The sequence below is a fragment of the Myotis nattereri genome (assembly GCF_964212035.1).
Source record: "Myotis nattereri genome assembly, chromosome: X".
In the NCBI taxonomy this organism is placed as follows: domain Eukaryota; kingdom Metazoa; phylum Chordata; class Mammalia; order Chiroptera; family Vespertilionidae; genus Myotis; species Myotis nattereri.
Genome location: NC_138078.1, coordinates 78,116,434 through 78,123,403, shown reverse-complemented (window position 1 = coordinate 78,123,403; position 6,970 = coordinate 78,116,434). Strand labels below are relative to the sequence as shown.

General features: G+C 37.8%; 1 pseudogene across 1 annotated transcript; it reads right to left on the bottom strand.

The window, feature by feature from the left end:
• Nucleotides 1–5,477: 5,477 nt before the first annotated feature.
• On the bottom strand, nt 5,478–6,031 carry LOC308511361 (presenilin-associated rhomboid-like protein, mitochondrial; annotated as a pseudogene). Its single transcript has one exon. The product of its transcript is annotated as a presenilin-associated rhomboid-like protein, mitochondrial (transcript).
• Between the last annotated feature and the right edge of the window lie 939 nt (nt 6,032–6,970).

Genomic DNA, 6,970 nt, shown 5'->3' with positions numbered 1-6,970 from the left:
TGTACCAGCCTTGCATTTCTGGAATAAATCCCACTTGGTCATGGTGTATGATCTTGTACATATATTGTTGGATCTGGTTTGCTAATATTTGTTTGGGATTTTAACATCTAGGTTCATCAGGGTTGTTGGCCCATAAATCTCTTTCTTTGTAGTGTCTTTATCTTATTTTGGAATCAGGATAATGCTGGCCTCATCAGCAGAGCTTGGAAGTGTTTCTTCCTATTGGACTTTTTTTGGGGGGGAATAGTTTGAGGACTATAGGTGTTAGTTCTTCTTTGAATGTTTGGTTTAACTTCCCTGTGAAGCCATCTGTGCCTAGGCTGTTGTTTGTTTGGAGTTTTTTGATTACTGCTTCTGTTTCATCAGTTGTTATTGGCCTATTTAGGTTTTCTGATTCTTCCTGATTTAGTTTTGGGAGATTGCATTTTTCTAGGAATTTGTCCATTTCATCCACATTGTCCAGCTTGTTGGCATATAGTTGTTCATAGTATTTTGGTGGTGTCAATTGTTCTTTCACTGCTTTCATATCTGATTTTATTTATTTGTGTCCTCTCCCTTTGTTTCTTGATAAGTCTGGCTAACAGCTCATCAATCTTATTTATCTGTTCAAAGAAACAACTCTTGTTTCTTTGATGTTTTGTATTTTTTTAAGCCTCTTTTGAGGAGGCTAAAAGGTTAATTCCAATGTAATCCTGATATTGGGGGTGGGTGGGCTATCAATCTGAATCCATGCCAGCAAGCTCAGTGTACATTCTTGATAACCTATAATTAAGTCACTAACTCTTTCTCAGAAACTGGTCTTTCAGAACCTGTTCATGAGGCTATAAAACTGTGAACAGTGCACTGCCCCGGAGGGAGGATTATTAATGTTGGCACCAGGCCAGATCATCAGATATGGCCTGGAGACCCCCAATACCTGGAGACCTTCTTGCAAGGCCCGCAGAAAGGACCAGAAGCATAATCCATATTTGCAGGACAAAGAACCCAGGAAGATATAAAAGAGAAGCCGCCTGCCTGTTACTTTACTCAGATTTGGAAAGTTATTCCCTGAGTCCACTAGCATAAATAAACAGTGTTACTCCTTTTCTCTAAAGCGTTGCTTGTTTTTTCTCTGGTCTTCTGCAACACTATGACGTTTATTGCTATGCTAATCTTTATTATTTCCTTCCTTTCACTTTGTGCTTTTCTTGTTTATCTCTTTATGATTCTCTAAGTTGTAGGGTTAAATAGTTTATTATTAATTTTTCTTGTTCTTTTTGAGGTAGGCCTGTACTGTAGTGCTGTGAACTTCCCTCTCAGGACTGCTTTTGCTGTGCCCCAGATATTTTGGGTTGTTGTGCGTTCATTTTCATTTGTTTCCAGGAAGTTTTATATTTCCTTCTTGATCTTGTTGTAACCCATTCATTGTTTAATAACATGCTATTTAGCCTCCATGTGTTTGAGTGTTTTTACTGTATTTGATTTCTAATTTTATTCCATTGTGATCTGAGAAGATGTTTGATATGATTTCAATTTTCTTCAACTTGTAGAGACGTTTTGCATACTAACTTGTGGTCTACATTTGTGAATTACCCATGTACACTCAAGAAGAATGTATATTCTGCAGCAACTTTGACATGAAATGTTCTATAAATGTCAATTAAATTCATCTGATCCAGTGTGTCATTTAGAATCACTATTTACTTGTTAATTTCTTTTCTGGAATATCTATCCAGTGAAGTCAGTGGTAAAGTCTTATAAAATGTTTAAATATACTTAGGTGCTCCTATATTGTGTGCATATATGTTTACCAGGGTTATATCCTCTTGTTGGATCAATACCATTAGTATTATTTAGTGACTTTTGTTGTCTCTTGTAATGGCCTTCATTTTGAAGTCTATTTTGTCAGATATGAGTATTGCTACCCCAGATTTTTTCTATTCTATTTGCATGGACATTTTTTTTTTCCCATTCCTTCACTCTTATCCTGTGTGAGTCTTTTGAGATAGGTCTCTTGTAGACAGCATATAATTGGATCATTTTTTTGTATCCATTCAGCTACCCTATGTTTTTTGCTTGGAGCATTTAATCCATTTACATTTGAGGTTACTATTGATAGGTACTTATTTATTGTCATTTTAATTCTTTATATCCTTGTTTCTTTCTATATATATTTCCTTTTGTCATTACAGCAGTCCCTTTAGCATTTCTTGCAGTCCTGGTTTGGTGGTAATAAACTCCTTTAGGTTTTTATTTGTCTGGGAAGCTTTTATTTCACTATTTTAAATGATAGCCTTTCTGGACATAGTGATCTTGGTTTCAGATCTTTGGTTTTCATTACCTTGAATACTTCATGCCATTCTCTTCAGGACTGTAGAATTTATGATGAGAAATCAGCTGTCAGCATTATGGGAGCTCCTTTATAGGTAACAAATAGCTTTTTTCTTGTAGCCTTTAAGATTCCCTCTTTGTCTTTAATTTTTGGCATTTCAATTATGATGTGTCTGTGAGCATGTTTGGGTTCTTCTTGTTTGGGATTCTCTGTGCCTCCTGAACTTGTGTAACTTTTTCCTTCAATAGGTTAGGAAAGTTTTCTGCCATTATTTCTTCAAACACATTCTCTTTCCCTTGCTCATTCTCTTCCCCTTCTGGCACACTTATTATGTGAATATTGTTAAGGTCCATGTTGTCCCCCAGTTCACTTAAGGTGTCCTCTTGTTTTTTCATTGTTTTTTCTTTTTGGATCTCTGATTGAGTGATTTTTTTCTAACTTGTCTTCTAATTCACTGATCTGATCCTCAGCTTCCCCTAATCTGTTTTGTATGCCTTCCAATGTGTTCTTTATTAGGTCTATGCCATTCTGTATTTCTGACTGGTCTTTTTTTCACAGTTACTATATTTCTTCTACTGTTAAGCATCATTGTCATCATTATTCTAAACTCTATAGCTGGTGACTTTTTTAAAATCTCTATTTAGTTTAGCTCTTTTTTCTGGATAATTCTCTGATTCTTTCATTTCCAGGTTATTTTTGTGTGTCCCCATTTTGGCTACCTGTTTTGGTTTGTCTCTATATATTAGTTAGATATGCTATGACTCACAGCCTCTAGGGCAGGACAATGTCAGATGTTGTTTGTGACTGGCCGTGTATCCTGTTTAGAACTATCAGCATTCCACAGCTTATGGCTCCCTCTGCTTGGGCTGAGTGCCTTTGTAAAGGACCAACTTATGTTCTAGGGACTGCTTTTCCAAGCCCCAGGCTCAGAAGGAGATCAGGCAAAGACTCAGAACCAACAGAGTTCCACCTCTGCCTGTAGTCTGATTGTTATTCTCAAAGTCTTAAATTACCTAATGTTATAGACCACAGGGTGGGGTGAGAGGTCTTCCAAAAAGGTGGGGTAACTGTCTTCCCTCCAGGCAAAAACCACCTGGATAGCAAATGTCTGTGTAAAAAAGATGTCCTCCGCAACTTGAGGGGATAATTCAGCACAGAAAAACTGAATGTCTGCCATCCAATCTCCAACCTCAGAGCCCCCAACGCTGGAGTCTCCTCACACAGCTCCATTCCATTCTTCCCTCCCTCTGTCAGAGCCCAAGATAAGTGGCTGCACACAAATTTTTTTGTGTTGACCCTTTAATAGGGTGCCTGCATTTCCAAGAATCTCTCCATGGCAGAGAGCAACCCTGATGCTTTTCACAGCGAGATGTTCTCTGGGTTCCTTTCTCAGTTCTTCTGTTTTTCTGGGCTTCGGAGCCCAGTTTGGGGTCTAGACCACAGAGTTGTCAGTGGGAACTTCCCACAGCTTAGATATTCCTCCAGACATTTCACTGCTGTCTGTGGGTGCCTAGCCAGCCCTTTCATGCCTCCACACTTCCTACTAGTCTCTATGTGGTTTCCACTTTCTGTCCTTGGTTATCATAGTTCTCTCCAGCTAGTCTTCATATGATTTTTCCAGTTGTTTTGTTTTGTTTGTTTTTCCTTCTGTATTTTGGTTGTATTTCTAGTTTGGTCCTAAGAGAGTGTCACTGTCGTTTCCATTTAGTCCACCACCATTTTTAATTTTCTCCTGTCCACAAATTTGATAACCTCAATGAAATTATCCAATTCCTTGAAAGACACAATTTGCCAAAACTCAAACAAGAAGAAACAGATAATTTTAATGGGTCTCTATCTATTAAAGAAATTGAATCAATGATCAATAACCTTCCAAACAGAAACCCCTAGGCCCACTGGTGAATTCTCCCAATTATTTAAGGAAGAAATTGTATCAATTTCTTTGCATGTATTTTAGAAGCTAGAAACAGAGAGAATATTCCTTAATCCATTCTATGAGGACAGCACTACTTTAATAACAAAACCTGATAAAGACATTATAAAACAACAACTAAATACCAATAATTTTTATAAACACAGATGTAAAATTCCTCTATAAAATGTTAATACATTAACTGCAAAAATATAAAAATATTTATTCACGACAACAAAGTAGGCTTTATTCTAGGTCTGCAAGGCTGTGACAAAATTCAAAAACCAATTAGTTGAATTCATCAATTGACGGGTTAAAAAAGGAAAAAAAAAATCATATGATTATATCAATGGATGCAGAAAATGCATTTGAAAAAATCTAACACTCATTCATGACAAAAACTCTCAGTAAACTAGGAATAAAAAGGAGCTTCCTCAACTTGATTAAGAATACTCATTAAAAAATACAGAAAATAATGTGCTTAATGGTGAGAAATTTGAATCATTACCATTAACATCAGGAAAAAGACAAGGATGTTTTTTCTAAGTGTTCCCTTCATCATTGTACTGGAAGTAAGAGCTAATGCAAAAAGTAAGAAAATAAAATAAAAGGTATACAGATTGGGAACAAAAAGACATCATGGAATGATAATTTTGTCTAAATTCAGAAAAAATTCACAATGAAGCAATTATAGCAACGTTGCAGGATACAAGATTAATATAAGAAAAGCAATCATTTTCCTATTTATCAGCAATATAAAAGTAGATTTTATTATTAAAAATATAGTACCATTTACATTACCATGTAAAAACAAAATACTTAGGCACAAATTTATCAAAATATGTATAAGATTATATAAAAAATCTACAAAATTCTGGTGAATAAAATTAAAGAACAAATATAGAGATATTTCATATTCATAGATAGAAAGACTCAATATTATCAGCATGTCAATTCTTTCCAACTTGATATACATATAGCTTTAATGCAATCTCAAACAAAATCCCAGCAAGATTTTTCTTTTTCTTTTTTCACAAACTAGAGATATAAACCTTTATTTCACAACTTTGCCATAGTTCACTTTCTAATAGGACATGCACTGAGGACACAGTATAAAATTCTGGGAAAGCAGATGCTGGGTGTCTTCCAGGCAGGAGCAAAGACATGGTCACTCCAGGGCCGATGCATTCCTGAGGCTCTCAGGTAGCAAGGACCAGATGCTCCAGTGTCATCCAACCCCAGTTTCACTTAGAGCTATCCTCCTTTTTGGGGGCCATCAGTTCTAATTTCATGCCAAGTTTTTACTAGATGCTCCCTGTTCTTCCAAATGAGTTTATGACCATAAGTAATATACCATATTCCAAAGAGAGCTCCCCCAAGATGTGCTTCATGATCAAAACATGTCCATCCCAGGATCATTCCTGCTATATTCTTGTCAATAATGGCTTTTAGGGCATTCCCTGTGGCGAACGTGAACATTGGAAGAAAGATAATGGCGAGCCTCCCTTCTGGGATCTTAGTGCAGACAGCTGCAAGGACCATCATGATTTCACCTGATGCTCCAAGTGATGGTCCATGTCTTCCTATAGGCACTTTACACACATAACTGAAAAAAATGGAAATAACACCTGCAGATAAGTACACCATGAACTGCTTTTGACCCAGGATATTCACTATGCTGGAGGAGAAGTACCACAAAACATACATATTTGTTGCATATGAAACAAGGAGAAATGACTGAATGTAGACATCAAAATTGGAGAACAAAGGTCCTTTGAGGCTGGACTGGATGTGAAATATCTGATCATTCCCCGCTGTAAAGAAGGTGCTCTCCATAAACAGAATACAAAAGCATTTATAGCTAAAATACCTATCAACAGTCCGCTGGCCATCACTTAGGTTATTCCACCACTAAAAAAAGGCATTACAAGAGTCTGAATAGGATATGGAGAAGGTTAAAAGACTGTTTCTTCTACAGGAGAAATCAAAGCACTTCTCTTGTATGCTTCACTGCGGGAAGCCACCCCTTGCCAATATTCTCAGTGCAACAAGGAATGCGGAAGGCCAATGGATCTTGAGCTTTAGAAGGGCTGACACTAAGCACTAATTGTTGTGTTGAGATAGTGGTGTCTCAAGGCAATTCCCTAACCTGATAATCCTTTTACTGTTTACCAAACTTTACCTTTGACATGCCTTTATGCATTGCTAAAGTGCAAATGTGTATTCAAGTAAATAAATAGAGAAGAAAAAAGATGGCAACTGGCAAGAAGGTAGTGAGGGAGAGTATGTGTGTGAGAGAGGGAGGGAGCAATAGAGGAGTGTGTGGACGTGTGTGGTGTGTGTGTGTGAGCTAGGGACAGTTTGATCCTGTAGGTCTTCCAGGCGACTGCCAAACCGGGCAGTCTTAGAAGGTGAAACCCCACTGCCACCACAAACACACTGGGGAGGACACTGCTGTCACAGAAACCACACCATTTTGAATAACAGAACTGATTTAGACTAGGATACTAGCCTTGCCACTACCCAATCTGGTCTCAGACGCAAACTGGAACCCTACAGCCACTTGGGACAAACACCTGTGACCACAGCTGCAGACTCATGGACACCAAGACTCCAGGCATCCCAGTGGTGGATTTCTGTGAGTCACAGAGCCCATTCCCCTCCATACTGCTTGCTGCAGTGGCATAGAAACTGCTAGACCTGCTCCACACAAGCAGGTCTCCTGCTCACACAGGGTGGCTGTGCTA